At 38.9% G+C, this 21,253-nt stretch overlaps 1 pseudogene; it reads left to right on the top strand.

The window, feature by feature from the left end:
* Vmn2r116l-ps8 (vomeronasal 2, receptor 116 like, pseudogene 8) overlaps positions 1 to 8,568 on the top strand; it is a 37,074-nt pseudogene extending 28,506 nt beyond the window's left edge.

Here is a 21,253-nt window from a genome sequence, read left to right as displayed (position 1 = left end):
CATTATAGACCAGCATCAGGATGGGCTCAATTTGACAGAATTTTAATGAAGCTTGCCACATAAATTTCCATAATCAAGACCAATAAGCTATGAGTATGCTGTTGCACAGCTGGCTCCCTTCAGTATATTCAGTTCAGGCACAGATTATGAAATGAACCTGTTTTAATTAAGGATGGGTATTCACACCTCACTTAACCCCATGACAAAAACTCACATAGACATGATCAGAGTACAAAATATCTGAGAAAATTTTACACTGATAACACAAAACCAGATGCCTGTAGACTATCAGTCATATATGCAAAATGTCCATGCTCACTAGTGCTCACCAGTGCTGAAAATCATTAGGATGCATTAACAACAGTAGATTTTTCTCACTATCCTGTTAAAATACTATTACGGTATTTATGATGTCAATGTAAGTATACATATTTCCCAATCATATATGCCTAATGTTATTTCATTGTTAATTGGGATCAATGAATATGTGAATGTGACATAATTCAGACTCTTATAAAATTACCATTATGAATCATAAATCTTCCTTAGCTGAACTCCCTGCTGAAGAACATTAAATTCATGAATCCTGGTGGAGATCCAATATCTTTGAATCCTTCAGAGAAATTGCACATAGATTATGACATTCTGAACTTCTGGGATTTTCCACAAGGTCTTACATATAAAGAGAAAGTAGGAACATTTTCTCCATATTTTCCACCTGGTCAACAATTGTCGATTTCTGAAGATAGGATAGAGTGGAGCATAGGAGTGGAGCAACAGGTGGGTGGAATCTTACACTATTCTGTAGAGAACACAGGTAAAAACCATGTAAAATGCCTTGGTGAGACTGATGCCTCCTCATAAATTAAAAGATGACTCTAATGATAAAGTTACAAACTTACTTTCCATGTTCAAGTGTTTCTTAATGTGTTTACCTTTGCCAAGAATTAGCACATTCTTACCAGGGTTATGCATGATTCTAAATATATATATATATATATATATATATATATATATAAGTATATATAATATATAAGTATATATAATATATAGATAATGTGTATTTTAGTAACATAAATTAACATAAATAAATAGAATGAGCATGCACAATATTAAATTCATTATTACCCAATCCTGTACTATAGTTACCAGGCTAATTCTTTATGTCCTCATTTCTGTAATATCCTCAGATTACTGTCTCTGTGTGCAGTGAAAGTTGTGGTCCTGGATTCAGAAAATCTCTTCAGGAAGGGAAAGCCGCTTGTTGTTTTGATTGTGTCCCATGTCCAGAAAATAAAAATTCCAATGGAACAGGCAAATGGATGCATTAAAGATACTCACCACCGTTTTTAATCCACAACTGAAGGTGAAATCATGCACAATAGATGTACACAGATTACATTCTTAAGATGTTGTCCTCATAATTAATAGTTATATTGAACAATATAGCTCCTTGTTATAGTCTACATTTAGGGATTTATAGGATTACAAGCCATATTTAATTCAGTTAATACTTGTTAAGAATGTGAAAGGATGCTAAGAATAAATTTTTCCAGAGAATTTAAAAAAATGGATTCAAGATATAAATAATTATATCTAGCTTTGTCCAGTCTTTTTGACCTATATTTACAATATATTAAAACCATTAATCTGTCACAAGTTCAACTTTAAAATTCCCAGAACAAATCCTGAAATAGATATGATATTAATAGACAGTAGATTTGTCTTAATTAATTCAGGCATTCGAGAGATGGCTTAGTAGTTAATAGAACGATCTTCCCTTTTAGTGCAAATGGGTGTGAACTCCACTAATTCTATGATGGCTTGAAACCCTTTGTAATTCCATACCCAAGGATCTGATACCACATTTTGACCAATCTTGATAGCATACTCATTTCTGGCACAGACCAACATATATTAAAAATATTCAATCCAAACAGCATGGGTACTAATAGATTCATATGTCTCATATATAACAATATATGGCATAAAATCCTTCCAATGTAAAATCCTGTTTCCTGATATCTGTAGTTTAAATAAGTAGGTAATAAAATCTGTGGAGATGCACAATTAAGGTTATGTGCAAATTCCGGCAGAAAGAAGTAAGTGATGCTACACACATGTAAGAGTTCATCATGGCTCTTTAAAAACGTTTGAACCAGGATATAAGATGACTAAATGACATCATAAATGTTTCTTAGTATTGTCAGATATGACTGAGTATAATTATTAAATCAGTAAATATTGTATTACTTGAATAAAACACACACCCCAAAATTTAATAGATCAATTTTTGAATATCATTGTACTGACTGGTTTTGTGTGTCAACTTGACACAAGCTGGAGTTAACACAGAGAAAGGAGCCTCAGTTGGAGAAATGCCTCCATAGATCCAGCTGTAACATATTTCCTTAATTAGTGATCAAGGAGGGAGGGTCCCTTGTGCGTGATAGCATTCCTAGGCTGGAAGTCTTGGGTTCTACAAGAGAGCAAACTGAGGAATCCAGAGTAAGCAAGCCAGTAAGAAACATCCCTCCTTGGCCTCTGCATCAACTCCTACTTCCTGACCTTCTAGAGTTTTAGTCCTGACTTCCTTTGGTGATGAACAGCGTGGAAGTGTAAGCTGAATAAACCCTTTCCTCCCCAACTTTTTGCTGATGTTTGTGCAGTAATAGAAACCATGTCTAATTCAATCATGTATATACAATTATTATTATATATACATTATATATCACACATACAATGCATGCATGCAATGGTGCACATAATATAATGGTGCATTATATTCAATAGACATGTGATTACAATCATGTAATGTTGGCTCTATCCTTGAGATGTAGGTATTTATAGACATGATAAAGGCAAATAAATCCTACTGCTAACATAATATTCACAGAAAAGAGACTATAACTAGTTCTACTAAATCAGGCACAAGAAAATATTATTCAATATCTACTTTTGATCTAAATTTTTTGAAATTTTATCTTGAGAAGTAGGGCAATGAAATAGACAAAAGAGGTGCAGAATAGAAAGACAAACTCAAAGTATCTGTAATTAAACAGACAGGATATATGCCTAATAGACCTTAAAGTCTTTACCAGAAATATCCTACAGCTGATGCACACATCCAGGAAAGTAACAAGACACAATATTAACTGAGAAAAATGCTTCTTAAATAAAAACAAACTCCTCAGGAAGTAAATAATGGGAACTGAATACACCTTATAATAATTAAAACTATGGAGTGGAACTGGAGTACACGGAAAGATTTCAACACTGAAGTAAGTAATTGAAAAACCTGTTGGAAGGTAAAAATAACTCCCTTCCAAATAAATAGTGTCTTGGTTGGGGCTGTATTGCTCTGATAAAACATTAAAATTGTAGTTAAGGGAAGAAATTCTTTGTTTCATGTTTTAGCTCTGAGCTTAATCTCCACCACTTAAGGAAATCAGGCTAAAAATAGAGAGCAGAAAGTTGGGGGCAGAAAATTACAAAGAACCCATGGGATAATGGAACTTACATGCTTGCTTCACATGTTTGGCCAGAATGCTTTCTGAAACAGTGTTATATCAATTGTCCAGTAGTAGCCACACCCACACTGAGCTGTCCCATCCCACATCAATCATCAATCAAGAAAATACACCAAAACGTTGTCCACAGGTCAACCTTATGATTGCTTTTCCTTTTGTAAGACTATTTTTTCCAGATGTTTATACATTTGTGTCAGGTTGTCAGAAATCAACAAGCACATGCATCTTCTCCAAAAGCAACCCAATACACATAATCTATAACCTATTCTATGTACACCTGCTCATCCAGGATCATAGCTCTTTTACTTACAAGAGCCAAGAAAATGAAATATCTTCCAAATTCATCAACTAATGAATGGATAATTAAACTATATACATATCCACATAAAAGAATATTTTATCTATGAATATGAAAATACTACACTCCCAGGAAAATGAATGTTAATGCAAATAAAATTGCGTGAGGTAATGCAGACAAAGACATAACAGTGCCATAAACAATCATATATATGTGTGTATATCTATCTATATATCTATATCTATATATGTATATGTACCCTTTAAAACTTAAGATATGGTTTTAAATTGAGTATGTATAGAAATCATGAAACTACAAATGGTTCATAATGCTGAGAAAAGATGATTAAAAATATAATAATGAAAAAACAAGGACTTGGAGAGTGCGTGTCTGTAATTGATTAGAAGAGTAGAGGAGGAAGAATGGGAGAACATAACTAATACGAATATCTTTTCACAATGTCCTAAATAAACCCACCTGCTGAAGCTTCAGAACCTGTACTTTGCAGACACAGAATTTCACTGGAGTAATCCTATATGGAGAGACAATGCATGGCCGATTCACCACTAGCTTTCAACTAAAAAGCCACAAGCCACATATATGCTATAATCTTTCAATGGGTTAGTCAATGAAGTAATAGAGACAACCCCAAATATTTGGTAATTCCTCACAACTTAATCTTAAGTTCCTATTGCTGTTGTAGAAATCACATATCTGAGACATAAAGAACGAGAAAGCATGCAGAAACTGAGTTAAAGGTTTTCTTCCTGCTGATTAGTGGACAGAAGATTAGAAGGTGTCGAAGCACAACATTTTGGATAATATATATGAAGAAGCTTATTGTGGTATAGAGGGAATTTCAGAGAGAAAACTCTAATATGGAGGGAAGGTCATTAAGATACAGGAAGCTCTAAAGCAGCTTAAGTAACAAATGTCACAGTGAATATCCTTAATCTCAGTATGTAACACTTTTAATGCCTTCAGAGACTCTGTGAAAATGTCCAGATCCATTAAAACACTCACTCCCAACATGAATAGAAGCAGGAAGGGTTAAAGTTAGAAAGTTTTAAAATAAAAGCTCAGTGAAGCAAAAAGAGATAAGCCCAGATCCATGAGACAACAAGAAACATGTGAGGTTTCTGGAGACACTATGCACCCTGTGATGTTGTCAGGAAGCTGTGCTATGATCTCCAAGTTTCTAGGTTTTTTTTTAATCACCTCTTTTGAGATGAGCTTGTGATTTTGGATGTTTATGAATTATGTCTCAAATACTTGTCTAGTAGTGTGACAAAAAATGATTTCCAAGACAGCATATAAAAGAAATTATTTAGCATCTCATAGTTTCATAGCATAGTAGATTCCCTTCAAAAAATCATGCTGAGCTAGGAAGTATATTGTAAACTACAATGTTCTAGCTGTCACTCAAAACTACTTCTGATCCAGAGGCAACACAGGAAAGATGAAGAAAAAGGAAGAGAGAGAGAGAGAGAGAGAGAGAGAGAGAGGTGGAGAAGGTAGAAACAGAGGCATACAGAGACAAATAGCAAGACACCAAGAACAGAAATGAAGTCAATGGTACGGTTAAGATATAGAGCCCCCATTATCTGAGAAGCTATTAGTATTTTCAATTAACTATTAAAAGTAAAGTCAATTTTTAATGGAATGACTTGTAGTGTAAGTAGCACATTCTACATATTGCTCCATGGTCCATGATCAAGTCAAAGACCACCTAATCAATACTCCAATATTAGGTCACAAAAGCCTTCTTTTGACTATTTGCTGAAGGGTATCCAAAAGTCTACCAATGTATATAGCCTCTTCTGTTGACCTGGGTTCTGGCCAAGAGGTGCAAGGTAAGCTCCTATTGCTGAATATACATAGTACTTCATGAACAGTCCAGAGTCTCCTGAGCTAGGACTGACATAAATGTCTTCTCCTGAGTAGCAGCTTTCATAACAGAAGGCATCATGCAAGCTTCTGAAGAAGAGAAGCAACAACCGCACCTACCTATGATACCTATGAACCATTGTAACAACTGGCATGCCAGGATGACCCCGTCGGTTCTGTGTCACTACACATACCTTGATAGAGTCCATAATTTCCATATCTGGACATAACATAGGCTTGTGAAGATAGATAGTATATCTTTATTTGAAATTGAATTATTGTCATACCCGCACCTAAGTTTAGTCTCCCTTTATCATCAAGAAGATCACTTTCCAACCCATAGAATTACAGAATACCACAACCACTCAGAATATAGAGCTGTAGACAATCCCAATAGTAGAGATATCTACAAAACACACATGAAATCATACACCTAAGGTTTCTAAAACATTGTGAAAGAGGAGGAAGGAATATTTTAACAGCCATAGTACCAAAAAGTTTAGTACAACATATATCTGTCTGTAATATCAAAAACTGTACATAAGGGCTAATCAATATGTGTACCCAAAGGTAAGCTGAAACACTTTACATGTAAAATAGCTATTTTAAAGTGGACAGAAGACACCACATTGGTCTCAGTACTACACAAAATACTGTTGATAACTTGCCAAATTAGAAAATGGGAATGGGGAAGCTCGAATAATGAACACACTCCATTAATAATTTCTATGAATTAAAAATAAATTAACATTATGTGGTAGAAATTAAAAATCATGTAAAGGAAAGTCACGCTCCCCATTTTATCATAGTGTATTTTCCTTTCATTTCCGGGTAGTCTGAAAATCGTTTTCTGAGGGGTACTTAGATGACTACCTAGTACCTCAGTTAAACCAACAGGGTCTAGGTTTTAGGAATCTAACTTAGTGCAAGAAAAAATGTGTTTTGTACTGTTCCAATATTCACATTTGATTATGTCTTTCACCAAATCAACTTAAAAAAAAGAATTTACTTCACCTTCCAGCTCACAATTTATCATAAAGGGAAGGTATAGAATAAAATCAAGGCAGGAATCTGGATGTAGAAACTAAAGGAGAGCCCATGGACCTGCTTACTACCTTTCTCCCCATAGCCCATTTAATGTATTTGTTAAAATAACTGAGGATGAATCTCCAAGGTTGGCAAAGGCCACAAGTGGGGAGAACCACCAACTACAATCATTAAGAAAATACCTCACAGACTTGCCTATGGCCAACCAGATGGAGGCATTTTCTCATTTGATATTCCCATTTCAAATGTGCCTTCGTTTTGTTCTAAGTTAAGAAAACAATAACCAGCACCAGAGATGATATTTTGGAAATACAAATTTGGATGGTTGCTAGTTCATTATGGCTTCATACCAATTAATGGGATTCCCAAAGACCTCAGCATGTTTTTGTGTCTTTAACTTTCTCCCACATGAGACAAATATAGTAATACTGTCCAACAGGTGTCTTCATGCTGCAGAGAACATAAGATTCAATGCTCTAGATGCAACAGTAAATAATATTTCCCTTCATGGATTCCTCAGCACAAATTACTATATCATACCATATATAAGAATAAATATAGTGCTTTAATTAGGAGATAAGAAAAAAGTGCCATGAATACACATTAGAAATGAAAAAGAAAGCACATTTGCTTTTTTTTTACATGATTTTAATTAATTGGATATAGTCTTGAAAGAAGAAACATGTTACTACTTTCCTTCTATGCACAAAAACGTACTTGGCTTACATTTCAGAATGAGAAACATTCAGGCGTGGTAGTGTACAAAGAGGAAAGATGTCGAGGTTGTAGTATCATGTCACAATACATTTCTTGCCAGATATTGAACAGTGTGTGAAATGTACAGAGGACCAGTATGCCAACACAGTTCGGACTCTCTGCATCCAAAAACCTGTAACATTTCTTGCTTATGAAAACCCCTTGGGGATGACACTCGCCAGCATGGCCCTATGCTTTTCTATCCTCACCTCATTTGTCCTGGGGATTTTTGTAAAGCATCAAAACACTCCTGTGGTGAAGGCAAATAACAGTACTCTCAGCTACATCTTGCTCATCTCCCTCATCTTCTGCTTTCTTTGCTCATTTCTATTCATTGGTCAGCCCAACGCAGTCACCTGCATCCTGCAGCAGACCACATTTGGAGTTGTTTTCACAGTGGCTGTTTCTACTGTCTTGGGAAAAACCACTACAGTCATCCTGGCCTTCAAGAGCACAGCACCAGGAAGAAGGTTGAGGGGGTTGCTTATATCAGGAGCATCGAAATTCATCATTCCCATCTGTACACTAATACAAATTGTCCTCTGCGGAATCAGGCTGGGAATATCTCCTCCATTTGTGGACAGAGATGCACACTCTGAACATGGTTATATCATTATTATGTGCAACAAGGGCTCAGTAACAGCCTTCTACTGTGTGCTGGGATACCTTGGAGCTCTGTCTCTAGTGAGCTTCACAGTAGCTTTTATGGCCAGGAACCTGCCTGACACCTTCAACGAAGCCAAGTTCTTGACCTTCAGCATGCTGGTGTTCCTCAGTGTTTGGATCACATTTCTCCCTGTCTACCACAGTACTAAAGGAAAGAGCATGGTAGCTGTGGAAATGTTTTCCATGTTGGCCTCCAGCACAGGTCTTCTAGGTTGTATCTTTATCCCCAAATGTTATATTATTCTTGCAAGACCTGACATGAACTCATCGAAATGCCAACGAAATAGAGTTCATTGGAAGTAAGCTGGTTTTAGAATACCTCAGATTAGTTTTAGAGTTTTGAGTACTCTAAATAAAGTTTGTCAGGTTACAGACTTGCATATCTTGGACACATGCCAGAAGATTGAGTGAGTGATTAGCTATCCAGTGGTTTTATGTCAAGGACTACATTATCTTGAGCTGTTTTAGACATTTAATCAGACAGCTATAACTCAATATAATTTTAAACAGTTTTTATTTGTATATAAATGCATTATGTTATGTGGTACATCTATACAATGGAATGTTATTCTGCTATCAAAAACAATGACTTTATGAAATTCATAGGCAAATGGATGGGACTGGAAAATATCCTGAGTGTGGTAACCCAATCACAAAAAAACAGACATGGTATGCACTCATTGATAAGTAGATATTAGTCCAAATGCTCAAATTACCGTAGATGCACAGAACACATGAAACTCAAGATGACCAAAATGCAAATGCTTCACTCCTTCTTTAAATGGCGAACAAGAATACACTTGGGAGGGAATAGGGAGGCAAAGTTTAGAACAGAGGCTGACGGAATGCCTATTCAGAGCCTGCCCCTCATGTGTCCCATACATATACACCCACCAAACTAGATAAGATGGATGAAGCAAAGAAGTACAGGCTGATAGGAACTGGATGTAGATCTGTCCTGAGAAACACAGCTAGAATATGGTAAATTCATAGGCGAATGCCAGCAGCAAACCAGTGAACTGAGGATGGGAACCCCGTTGAAGGAATCAGAGAAAGGACTGAAAGAGCTTGAAGAGGCTTGAGACCCCATATGAACCACAATAGCAGCCAATCAGAGCTGCCAGGGAGTAAGCCACTACCCAAAGACTATACATGGACTGACCCTGGGCTCCAACCTCATAGGTAGCAATTAATAATCTAGTAAGGGCACTAGTGAAAGGGAAAGCCCTTGTTCCTGCCAAGATTGAACCCCCAGTGAACAGGATTGTTGGGGTGAGGACGGTAATGGTAAGAGGGGGAGGGTTTAGGGGGATGTTGTCCTGGAAACCAGGAAAGGTATTAACAATTAAAATGTAAATGAGAAATTCCCAATTTAATAAAGATGGAGAAAAATGGGGTACACAGATAAACAAAGAATTTTCAACTGATGAATATCGAATGGCTGAGAAACACCTAAAGAAATGTTAAACATCTTTAGTCATAAGGGAAATGCAAATCAAAACAACCCTGAGATTCTACCTCAAACCAGTCAAAATTGCTAAGATCAAAAGCTCAGGTGACAGCAGATGCTGGCAAGGATATGAAGAAAGAGGAACAGTCCTCCTTTTTTGGTGGGATCTCAAACTGTTACAAGCACTCTGGAAATCAGTGTAGAGATTCTTCAGAAGTTTCAATGTAGAACTATTTGAGGACCCAGCTATACGAACCATGGGCATATACCTAAGTGATGCTCTGGCATACAACAAAGACACATGCTCCACTATGTTCATAGCAGGCTTATTTTTAATAGCCAGAAGCTGGAAAGAACTTAGATGCCCTTCAACAGAGGAATAGATACAGAAAATGTAGTACATCTACACAATGGAGTACTGATCATTTAATAAAATCAATTCCTTCTTTTTTCTCCCATTTTCATTAAATTGAATATTTCTTATTTACATTTCAAATATTATTACATTTCCTGGTTTCCAGTCCATCAGCCTCCTAAGTCCTCCCCTTACTCTTTATATGGGTTTTCCCCTCCCAACCCACCCCCACTTACTGGCCCCTCACATCAATCATGTACAATGGGGGGTACAGACTTTGCTAGACCAAGGGCTTCCCCTTCAACTGGTTCCCTTACAAGGCAATTCATTGTTATAAGAATTTGGAGCCCAGGGTGAGTCCATGTATAATCTTTGGTTAGTGGCTTAGTCCCAGGAACCTCTAGTTGGTTGATATTGTTGTTCTTATGGGGTCTCAAGCCCCTTCAGCTCTTTCAGTCCTTTCTCTGATTCCTCCAATGGGCTCCTGTTCTTGGGTCAGTAATTTGCTGCTGGCGTTCACCTCTAAATTTGACATATTCTGGCTGTGTCTCTCAGGAGAGATCTGCATCAGTTTCCTCTCAGCCTGCACTTCTTAGCTTCATCCATCTTATTTAGTTTTGGTGGCTGTATATGTATGGGCCACATGTGGTGCAGGCTCTGAATGGCCGTTCCTTCAGTTTCTGTTCTACGCTTAGCCTGTACATCCCCTCCCATTTGTATTTTTGATCACCTTTTAAAGAAGGAGTGAAGCATTTGCATTTTGGGGCATCAGTGGGAAGGGAAGCCCTTGCTCCTGCCAAGGCTAGACCCCAGTGTAGAAAAAAGTCAGGGCAGAGTGGCAGGAATGGGAGGTGTTTGGGGAGGGAGCACAATCTTATAGAAGAAGGGTAGAGGGATGGGCTAGTGGGCTTATGGACAGGAAACCAGGAAAGGGGATAACATTTGAAATGCAAATCAAAAGTATCCAATGAAACAAAAACCAAAAAGCAAAGAAAAAAACCAAGGGGGATTACTCAAGGTGATAAATCATGGCCATAATATTTTCTAAATTTATTTGAAGGGAAGTATTTCAAATTACATATTATTGTAAAAACAATAGTATGTGCTAGTGAGATATCTCAGTGGGAAATGCAGCAGGCACAGATGAAATGCACAGGCAGGATGTCATGATCATGGTCTGTCCAGTCATCTACAGGAGTCCATATTTTAGGTCCATGCCACAGGCATCTGCACACACCAACAAGGTGCCTTAAAGAAATTGCTCAAATGGTTTTATAGATTCCCAGGTTCTTTCCCATTGTTCAAATGGAAAAACACAGAAATGCTCACAGTGAAGACTTACACAGAGTCAACATTCTTAAATCACGTAGATACTTAAACCCCTATTGAAGACACTTAAGGAGACTGCATCTCTGATCTGCCACAAGTGAACATTATGGTCCAACTGGGAAAAATTATTGGCTTCTGCACTGGCAAACAGTGTTTACGATGTGTGTTCCCTGGCCTGAGGTAGTCAGTAGAAAAAGGTACCAGCGGAAATTGGGCATCATAACATGCCCGCCATCCCAACTATTGACAGATAGTGATGGGAAGATTATCAGTTGAGCACTGCTTCTCAACTTGTGTGTTACAACCTCTTACAGGGTAGAACTGCCCTTTAACAGGAGTGGCATATCAGATATCCTGCATGCAAGATGTTTCTACTATGATCACAACAGTAGATGGATGACAGTTATGTAATAACAATGAATTAATTTTATCATTGTAGTCAGCCAAATGGGGAAAAGTTGTCACTACATTGGGAAGGCAGAGAATTACTGAATTGAAGGCTATTCTTAGCACCTCTTTGAGGCCAGCCTGGATTACATGAAACCTCATCATGAAACCAACAACAAAGTAAACCAAATCTCTAAATCATCAAAAAGGTCATGGAGTATGGTCATCTGTTATTTCCCTTTTGGTTGGAGGTGGAGACACCGAGGATCCTAACACTTATCTCTCCAGATTTACAAAAAGAATGTTGGTGACTGTCAATATCTTAGTTTTTCTTAGTTGTTTTTTGGTTTTTTGATTCGTTTTGTTTTGTTTTGTTTGTGAGAATGGGGTCTCTAAGGTGGCCCTGGAATTCAGAGAATCCCTGCTGCTGCATCTGACAGAATGAGATGAAGTCCTGACAGCCATGCCTGGTTATTAATATGCTTTGTTTTTTGTTCATTTCTTTCGTGTTAGTTTGGCTCTTTAAACTACGTGCATAACAATGAGGATGGAGGGGGAGTTTTTTATTTCTGTGACCACAAACACAATGATTCATGTAAATGTCCTTGGCAATCAGCAGAAGTTGGGAGACCTCATTCCAGAGGAGACAGAGCTGGAAACATTTGCACTCACTGGGGTTTTAGCACACAGTGTAGAGTCCCTTCTTGGGGACTACCCTGGACAGAGGTACAGACAGGTACTAATGCTGAGGTGGGCAGGTTATGAGGAAGATGAAGATGATGATATCATCCTAGGGGAGAAACATGAAGTCAGATGGCAGCAGGGCAACTATGCAATTGTAAAGCTTCAACTTCAGCCTGAGCCTCCTGTCTGCACCACCAGCTACCTCCTTCCACCACCTTCTCTAGCATCTCCACTACTTTCCCCATGCCCCAATCTGGGGAGCTTAATTTAAAAACCCACTTTGTGTCTATGTGTTGTCCCTAAGCAAATGAGATCATTGATCATGTGGGTATGGAGGTGATGACAAGAATAGAAAATGGTCGGGGTGCTTAATGAGGATATCTGCTGAGTTAGGTCCCACAGAGACTGCAGTGTGTGGTATTTGAGGGATGTCTCTGGAATGGGAGGGTTTACAGACAAAAAGGAAGTGTTCAGCCTCTTCTATCCCACTGCTATCATAGTACAACCAAGTTGGGTATAAAATCAGATAGTCTGAATGCTGTGAACACTGGAGTCTGAACAATCACTGATCCTGGCCTGGGAGGGGCCGTAGTTACTCAGGATGGAAACTGGTTGACATTTGGTGGCATAAGAGCTGTGAAAGGGTCCTTGCATGATTCTTGTCAGCATGAAGATGCATGTATGTGCAAGAGTGTGTTCATGTATATGGAGGACAGAGGGCAACCTCAGGCATTACTACTCAGGACACCATCGAACATGAATAGACATCTTGGATTTTTGTTAGTAGCTTTTGTTGTTTGGTTGGGTTTTTCTGTTTGCTTGTTTTGCTTTTCAATTTTATTTTGGTTTTTGGGGAAAAGATCTCACTGTATAGCCCTTGCAGACCAGGCTATCATCAAACTTACAAGGATCTACTATCCTTTGTCTCTGTCTCCCATATATGACCATTGAGGGCATGCATGAACATGCCTAGTCCAATATAGGTTTAACTGTTTACATTTCATTTAATATTTCTTCTGTGCAAGGCAGGGCACCCATGTGTCTGGGTTCCCACATTCCAATTGGACATACCCCATGGTCACATGGTTCACAAAAGCTCCCTGTGTGCATGTAAAACCACAGGCTGTACTTCCACAGAAAGTGCCCTGCCCCTGAGAAAGCAACATGGCTACATGGCAGAGTCACTGCTATTGGTAAAACAGGATGGCAGTCACAGAAACTGATTAAACAACACTGGGCAGAATCATATCCAAGAGCAGGGTCCCAAAAAGATTCTACTGAGTTCAGACACTACGACAGAGACCATGACATGGGACTAAGGAGCCAGCAGATAGCAGCAGTGTGGAAGGCCACAAGGGGCAAGTAGGATCCTGGTGAATTCACCAGAGCCTATTGTGTAAAAATGCTTAGATCCAGCATCTGACATATTACAATATTGTCAGTCTCAGCCCCTTCTTAGGTAGGTTAACAAGCAGGTGACCTTTACCTAGAGATGGCAGACAGTAAAGGAAATCTGGAGGAGAGCATCCTCATGGCCATCACTGAGGCTAAAGATGTGGTTCCTGTTCTTGAATGCTCACTTGCCTGGCATTCAAAGAACTGAAGGGGATATGTAGGACTTCAAGGTCATTCTTGGATAAGAAATGGAGATCCTCAATAACAAGTGGAGGTGTGGACAAGAAGATGGAGCACAGAGCAGAGGGAGCATTCTTACAGCCTGCTGGGCTTGCCTTGGAACCATCTAGCATGGGATTGGAGCTTGGGTATCTTCTCTGGTTGACCTCATTGACAACAGGCCTCCCAGGACGCAGGCTGAGCTATGGCCTGGAGAGTAGAGCATAGATCTGAGATTGCAGGTAGAGGTGTGTATCCAAAGAATAAGCCCAGATGGAATCAATGTCACCTTTTCTTTTTTTCATCATTGCCCTATGTTTTGATCAATGTAAGTATCATTGAATTTATATTTGTGTTTTGGGTCATCCTTCCGGGTGAAAAATCTTTCCTTTACCCTATGTAACATGAGCATACATTAAAATCTTCAGTTTTCCTACTGAATCTGTTAGCCTTTCTGTGTCTCTGTGCTCCTACCAAGAAAACGCTGAAGGCCCTGGTATAAGCAGGGACACCTGGGCCAAACAGTCAGGCCAGAGCTTGCCAAGAACTCAATCAGTCAAACTCTGCTGGGAATTGGCATGTATGCATGGAAAATGATTCCACAATAGGTCATGTAGACATATGTGGTCTGCTCTTCAGCCAAAGGCACATTCATAGGCCATACTGTCCTCCAGACATCAAGGGCCATATTGATGTGAGTGCCCTCTGCTGCCACCAGAGTTTATGGTGATGTCTGATTACTTACTGCCAGGAAGTACCATGTCTGGGCTAAAGGACCTACAGTAGCTGGATCTTTGTTGATGGCCAAGGTGTGAATTCTCACCAGAGGATATTCAGGATCCTCTCGCCTAAGTTGTCACTTAAAGGTTTTCCAAGGTATGTAAATCCTGCTGCCACCAGGGGACATTCTGAGCAGAGTAGTAGTGCTGCACCTGAAGCCATGTCTTGGTTATATTCAAGCCAGTGTTTCCAAGGTCATTTCTTGGTCTATGATGTTATTTCAACCAGGTTGTGTGTTGTTCTCTTATGTCCCATCTTACTACTAATAGCTGTGCAGATGTTCCTAAAGTATGATTCTGCCTGAAGCTGCACCGAAATCAGTTCTACTGCATGGTGCCACATTGATGTGGGCAGACTTCACTGCTATCTAAGACCATATTGATTTCCAGGGTTCTGGGTCTTGTCTGTGTTGGGGATCCTGCTGCAGCAGGTGTCATGGTCATGATCTCTACTCCCATGAGAATCCCTATGGAGATGCATGATTAGAGCTGTTGCTGATTTTGAGTAACAAGGAGGATACTTTTGAAGTGATATTGATGAGACACAGATGAGTTAAAAGGAAGAAATACGGAAGACATTAATAACAATTCCTACACCTCAAAGCATCAGTCCAAGAAGAGAAACTGGGGTGATCTCTAGTGACTTTATGAAGGCCTCAGATGGAATAGGATATTGGGAATCTTGTGGATGACTTTATCTTAGATTGTTACCAGAAAGAGATATAGAGACTGAACTGGGAACCTCCTGTAGTTAGGAAGGAATTTAGAGGAGGGAGAATAGCACTGGGCCAGTGGCGCAATGGATAACGCGTCTGACTACGGATCAGAGGAGGGAGAAGAACATCAATCCATCACCCACAATATATCCAAGGAGGCAGATACAGGAACCCAAAATCAAAGAACAGACAGAGTCTGGAGACTCTTTGCTAAGCTTGGGGCCTAGAAGTCAATATATCAGTGAGGCCAACACTGTTCACCTAGTCAATTAGCTTGGGGCCATGGGTGCCCACTGTGCCTTGGCCACCCACTGGGAGGCATACAGTACTTGAACCTATACCCTCTACACATTTGTAGCAAATGTGAAGCTTGGTAGTCATGTGGGTCCCCTAACAAATAGTGCATAGGCTGTCTCTGTCTCTCTTCTCTGCCATTGGATCTCCTTCTCCCAACTTGAACTGCTTAATTGGGGCTGAGTGGGAGTGAATGTGGCTACTTCTGGTGAGGCCATATGGCATAAGATGGAGTGACACCTCTGAGAACTAGAGAAGGGGCAATTGGGGACATTTTTGTACGTATGGGACTGAGAAGTGAGGAAGGAAAAGGGGCTGTGATGATGATGTAAAGTGAATTTTTAAAGTAAAATACATTAAATAAAACCTGTAAGATATAGGAGACTAGGCAAGAATCTACAGAAGATAATTATTAAAAGTGTGATGGTGATGGAACTAATGAGAAGTGGCTCTCATCAACTGATGGCTTCTGGTAGAGTTCTGGAAGGGGAAGGACACAGTCCTATTTAAACAGTCAGGTTACTGAGTGTTTGATCATGCTCCAGTGAAGATACAGATAACATCAGTGGACCTGCTGGTTTTGGGGAGGGTGAGTCACAAGGAAGAGAAAAAAAGTGGAAGGACTGAAAAGGGATGATGATAGGAGTTGATCATGGAAAACTCAAAGAGAATCTATTAAAATGTTATGTGGGAAAAAATTGAATATATGGTTCTTAGCTCAGAGGACAACTTCAGAGGAAATTTCTATGTGCTATACAGGATCCACAGAAGAATTTTTAAAAATAGCATACTAGTATCAAAGTTAGGTAACATACTATGTCATTCACTGTTTAGACAATAGCATATATCAGATGGAAAACAAATGTTTGGACTACAAAATCCTTCCACAACAATTTCTAACCTAAAAAACATTCTCAGGTATCACAAAGTAATAAACAACTACACTGGTTTCAGCTTGCCTTAGTATTTAATCGAAAATGGTGACACTATGTAGATGTACACACAGATGTAAATGTATATATAGCATATATATATATATATATATATAATGTATATATGCATATTCGTCAGGCAATGAGGATCTTCCGATGTGAAATCTGTGAAGATACTGGAAATCCTGGTGAAAGCAGGATATCCCCACTAAAGATTTTATACAGGACCCTCTTTCTCTGGAACAAAGAGTGGGGAACTGTTCCCTATTTATGGAGAGAGACCCTTCCCAGATGGATCCTTTCTTCACACATCTAACTTTGAATCTTCAGGTATATACTAATTTCCTTTTATCAAATAGTGTTCATGCCAGTAGCTTACCGACAATCTTCCCCATTTGTATTGCATTCTTATTTTATTCTCGTGATGACTTCTTTTTTATTTTTGGACTTGGATGGCATAAGAATACTACAGAATACTACCAGGGCATGAGATGAATCTCAGCTATGTTTTTTCAACATGTGTTTGTCACTTTTCTAAATAATTTTTCAATTTTATTTCCTATCTTTATTAAATTGGGTATTTCTTATTTACATTTCAATTGTTATTAACTTTCCTGGTTTCCAGGGAAACATCCCCCTAACCCATCCCCCTCCCTTCTATATTGGTGTTCCCCTCCCCATCCTCTCCCCATTACCTCCCTCCCCCCAACAATCCAGTTCACTGGTGGATCAGTCTTGAGAGGACCAAGTGCTTCCCCTTCCACTGGTGCCCTTACTAGGCTATTCATTGCTACCTATGCAGTTGAAGCCCAGGATCAGTCCTTGTATAGTCTTTGAGTAGTGCCTTAGTCCTTGGAAGCAGAGCTTGGTTGGCATTGTTGTTCATATGTGGTCTCAAGCCCCTTCAGCTCTTTCAGTCTCTTCTCTGATTCCTTCAACGGGGGTCCCATTCACAGTTCACTGGTTTGCTGCTGGCATTCGCCTATATATTTGCCATATTCTGGCTGTGTCTCTCAGGAGAAATCCACATCCAGTTCCTGTCAGCTTGCACTTCTTTGCTTCATCCATCTTATCTAGTTTGGTGGCTGTATATGTATGGGCCACATGTGGGGCAGGCTCTGAATGGGCATTCCTTCAGCCTCTGTTCTAAAATTTGCCACCCTATTCCCTCCCAAGCAAATCCTGGTTCTCCTCTTAAAGAAGGAATGAAGCACACGATTTTGGTCATCCTTTTTGAGTTTCATGTTTTCTGTGTATCTAGAGTAATTTGAGCATTTGGGCTAATAGCCACTTATCAATGAGTGCATACCTTGTCTGTTTATCTGTGATTGGATTACCTCACTCAGGATGATATTTTCCGGTTCCATCCTTTGCCTATGAATTTCATAAAGTCATTGTTTTTGATAGCTGTGTAATATTCCATTGTGTAGATGTACCATATTTTCTGTATCCATTCCTCTGTTGAAGGGCATCTGGGTTCTTTTCAGCTTCTGGCTGTTATAAATATGGCTGCTATGAACATAGTGGAGCATGTGTCTTTGTTGTATATTGGAGCATCTTTTAGGTATATGTCCAAGAGAAGTATAGCTGGGTCCTCAGGTAATGCAATGTCTAATTTTCTGATGAACCTACAGACTAATTTACAGAATTGTTGTACCAGTCTGCAGTCCCACCAACAATGGAGGAGTTTCCTCTTTCTGCATATCCTTGCCAACATTTCCTGATGCCTGAGTTTTGGATCTTAACCATTCTCACTGGTATGAGGTGAAATCTCAGGGTTGTTTTGATTTGCATTTCCCTTATCACTAAAGATGTTGAACATTTCTTTAGGTGTTTCTCAGCAATTCAGCATTCCTCAGCTGTGAATTCTTTGTTTAGCTCTAAGCCCCATCTTTTAATAGGGTTATATGTCTCCCTGCAGTCTAACTTCTTGAGTTCTTTGTATATTTTGGATATAAGCCCTCTATCAGTTGTAGGATTGGTAAAGATATTTTCCCAATCTGCTGGTTGCCATTCTGTCTTAACAACAGTGTCCTTCGCCTTACAGAAGCTTTACAGTTTTATGAGATCCCACTTGTCGATTCTTGGTCTTAGAGCATAAACCATTGGTGTTTTGTTCAGGGAATTTTCTCCATTGCCCATGTGTTTGAGATTCTTCCCCACATTTTCTTCTATTAGTTTGAGTGTATCTGGTTTGATGTGAGGTCCTTGATCCACTAGGACTTAACGTTTGTACAGGGTGATAAGCATGGATATATCTGAATTCTTCTACATGCTGACCTCCAGTTGAACCAACACCATTTGCTGAAAATGTTACCTTTTGTCCATTAGATGATTTTGGCTCTTTGTCCAAAATCAAGTGACCATAGACATGTGTTTGTTCATTTCTGGGTTTTCAACTCTATTCCTCTGGTCTATCTGTCTGTCTCTGTACCAATACCATGAAGGTTTTATCACTATTGCTCTGTGGGATAGTGATTCCCCTGGAAGTCACATTATTGCTGAGGATAGTTTTAGCTATCCTCGGTTTTTTTATTCCAGACAAATTTGTAAATTATTCTGTCTAACTCTCTGAAGAATTGGATTGGTATTTTGATGGGGATTGCTTTGAATCTGTAGATCACTTTTGGTAAAATGGCCATTTTTACTATATTCATCCTGCCAATCCATGAGCATTGGAGATCTTTCCATCTTCTGAGATCTTCTTCAATTTCTTTCTCCAGAGGCTTGAAGTTTTTATCATAGAGATCTTTCACTTGCTGGGTTAAAGTCACACCGAGGTATTTTATATTATTTGGGACTATTTTGAAGGGTGTCATTTCCCTAATTTCTTTCTCGGCTTCTTTCTCTTTTGTGTAGAGGAAGGCTACTGATTTATTTGAGTTAATTTTATACCCAGCCACTTTGCTGAAGGTGTTTGTCAGGTTTAGTAGTTATCTGGTGGAACTTTGGGATCACTTAAATATACTATCATATCATCTGAAAATAGTGATATTTTGACTTCCTCTTTTCCAATCTGTATCCATTTGATCTCCTTTTGTTGTCTGATTGCTCTGGCTAGAACTTCAAGAACTATATAGAATAAGTAGGGAGAGAGTGGGGAGTCTTCTGTAGTCTCTGATTTTAGTGGGATTGCTTCAAGTTTCTCTCCATTTAGTTTAATGTTAGCTACTGGTTTGCTGTATATGGCTTTTAGTATGTTTAGGTATGGGACTTGAATTCCTATTCTTTCCAGGACTTTTATAATGAAGGGGTGTTGAATTTTGTCGAATGCTTTCTCAGCATCTAATGAAATGATCATGTGGTTTTTATCTTTTAGTTTGTTTATATAGTGGATTACGTTGATGGTTTTTCATATATTAAACCATCCCTGCATGCCTGTGATGAAGCCTACTTGATCATGATGGATGATTGTTTTGATGTGCTCTTGGATTCGGTTTGCAAGAATTTTATTGAGTATATTTGCGTCGATATTCATAAGGGAAATTGGTCTGAAGTTTTCTTTCTTTGTTAGGTCTTTGTGTGGTTTAGGTTTAAGAATAATTGTGGCCTCATTGAAGGAATTCGGTAGCGCTCCGTCTGTTTCAATTTTGTGGAATAGTTTGGATAGTATTGGTATGAGGTCTTCTATGAAGGTCTGATAGAATTCTGCACTGAACCTGTCTGGACCTGGGCTCTATTTGGTTGGGAGACCTTTATTTATTTATTTATTTTTGGTTCTTTTTTTCGGAGCTGGGGAACGAACCCAGGGCTTTGCGCTTCCTAGGCAAGCGCTCTACCACTGAGCTAAATCCCCAGCCCCGGTTGGGAGACCTTTAATGACTGCTTCTATTTCTTTAGGAGTTATGAGGTTGTTTAAATGGTTTATCTATTCCTGACTTAACTTTGGTCCCTGGTATCCGTCTAGGAAATTGTATATTTCCTGCAGATTTTCAAGTTTTCTTGAATATAGGCTTTTGTAGTAAGATCTGATGATTTTTCTGAATTTTCTCTGATTCTGTAGTTCTGTCTTCCTTTTCATTTCTGATTTTGTTAATTTGTACACACTCCCTTTGTCCTCTCATTAGTCTGGCTAAGGGTTTATCTGTCTTGTTGATTTTTTTCAAAGTACCAACTTTTGTTTCTGTTGATTCTTTCTATACTCGTTTTTGTTTCTACTTGGTTGACTTCAGTTCTGAGTTTGATTATTTCCTGCCTTCTACTCCTCCTGGGTGTATTTGCTTCTTTTTGTTCTAGAGCTTTTAGGTGTGCTGTCAAGCTGCTGATATATGCTCTCTCCTGTTTCTTTCTGCAGGTACTCAGATCTATGAGTTTAGCTCTTAGCACAGCTTTTATTGTGTCCCATAAGTTTGGTTACGTTGTACCTGCATTTTCATTAAATTCTAAGAAGTCTTTAATTTCTTTCTTCATTTCTTCCTTGACCAGGTTATCATTGAGTAGAGCATTGTTCAACATCCATGTATATGTGGGCGTTCACACATATGCTGTGTGAACTGTAGAAACCTGTGTACACACAATTTTATGCACGT

The sequence above is a fragment of the Rattus norvegicus genome, chromosome 12 (assembly GCF_036323735.1).
Source record: "Rattus norvegicus strain BN/NHsdMcwi chromosome 12, GRCr8, whole genome shotgun sequence".
In the NCBI taxonomy this organism is placed as follows: domain Eukaryota; kingdom Metazoa; phylum Chordata; class Mammalia; order Rodentia; family Muridae; genus Rattus; species Rattus norvegicus.
Note: the sequence above shows the minus strand (reverse complement) of the source record. Positions and strands in the feature narration are given on the sequence as shown.